Raw genomic sequence first — 1778 nt, forward strand, 5'->3', positions numbered from 1 at the left:
AAAAATTGTCTTAAAAGTAGGTTTGACCAACTTTTAAGCAAATCCAAACACCCTCTTAGTCTACAATTTAGTGAATGATTAATTTTATATATTACTATAAAATTTCAGTATGGTATACAGTATTTCAATATTTATTTTATAAATACCAAATAGCGTATTGAATAACAAAAAAATTTAAAAGTCATTCCAAATATCATACCAAATACTAGGGGTGTACAAAATCGAACCGAAAATCGAACCAAACCGCAAACCGAGTCAAGCCGGAAAAAAAACTCAACTAGTGGTTTGGTTTGACTTGATTAGGTATTGGAAAAAAAAAATCCTACTATATTTAGGTTGGTTTGATTTTAACTAAAAAAAACAAACCCGAGACCAAACCAACTCGACATTATATATGTAAATTTAAAATTTTATTTTATACATAAAAAAATTTACTTTGATATAATTTTAAAATATTTCTTATACTATTTCATAGTTTTTTATCTTTTAATATATTATTTCAAGTTTAAAACTTAGAATTCGGAATGGTCCAATAAAGATTATAGTTCATAGATGTTGATAATTATAATAAAACTTAAATCAAAATCAAATTAAATACTAACGCAAAAAGAAAATCAATTAAACACTAAGAATGACAATAATATTGAATATTTGTTCTTTAGTTTTACATTGGTTTAGACAATTAAAATATATAGTCTAATTTTAATTTTCCTTAAATATTTAGTAATGTAACTAATACTTATTAAACTTATTTTAGCATGATTTAGTACTTTTAAATTATGATCATTTTCATTATGACTTTGCAATATTTATTTTATGTGATGATTTTCATTATTATTTTTTTATTTGAATATTTTAGTGTCATCAGTACTCATCTCATATTTTGTGTTATTTTCTTAAGAAACACCTTAGATAATTATATTTTGGCTGGACTAAAGAAATATTTGGAGCACAAGTTAATTATATGTTTGTATGCAAACTTTACCGAAAAAATTCGAGGTTTATTAGTTTGGTTTGGTTTATAAATTTAAATTTTTTACACAAATGGTTTGGTTTGATATTTGAAAAACCCAAACCAACCCGGTCATGTACATCCCCGCGGTATAAAATTTCTTCTGAACAGAACAAGGTGTTCTTTTTCTCACCTCCTCTCACATATAATTATTATTTCTACTCAATATAAAAAAAGATGATTGGGCATTCGTTACATAAAATTGTGTACAAAATTAATGTTAAAAAATAAGCAAAAGTTTAGGGGAGGACCAAAAGTGCACCAATATTGCAAACATGAGGGACTATTAGTGATCCATGTGAAAACTCAAGGATGACTTTGAGTCTTAACCCAAAGATGAGGGACTATTTTGGGCCTTTTCTCACTATTTTTCTAGAAAATCAATATAACCATAAGATAAAAGAGATAATTGCATAAACCATCCTTCAAGTTTAGTTTTGTAATACTTACTTTCATTTTAGCTTATAATATTATACTTACCTCTCTTCTTTATTTTTCCTAATAATTATTTTCTTAACCTAATTATTATGAATATAAAATATGGATTTGGCTCTCACTCTTTTCCTCTAGTCAAATACATATCTAGATGAGAGACATATGTCTTATTTAAATTTTAAAGGTCAAGACTTAAGATTATATCATATTAATCAATATCATAACCATAATTGAGTGAATAAGTTTTGAACATATAACTTCTTTGACTTTGGTAAGAAAAGATAATCCCTACAAATCTTAAAATCCATTGATTTCATTTTATATTTTTATA

The sequence above is a fragment of the Solanum tuberosum genome, unplaced genomic scaffold, assembly GCF_000226075.1.
Source record: "Solanum tuberosum cultivar DM 1-3 516 R44 unplaced genomic scaffold, SolTub_3.0 scf00242, whole genome shotgun sequence".
In the NCBI taxonomy this organism is placed as follows: Eukaryota; Viridiplantae; Streptophyta; class Magnoliopsida; order Solanales; family Solanaceae; genus Solanum; species Solanum tuberosum.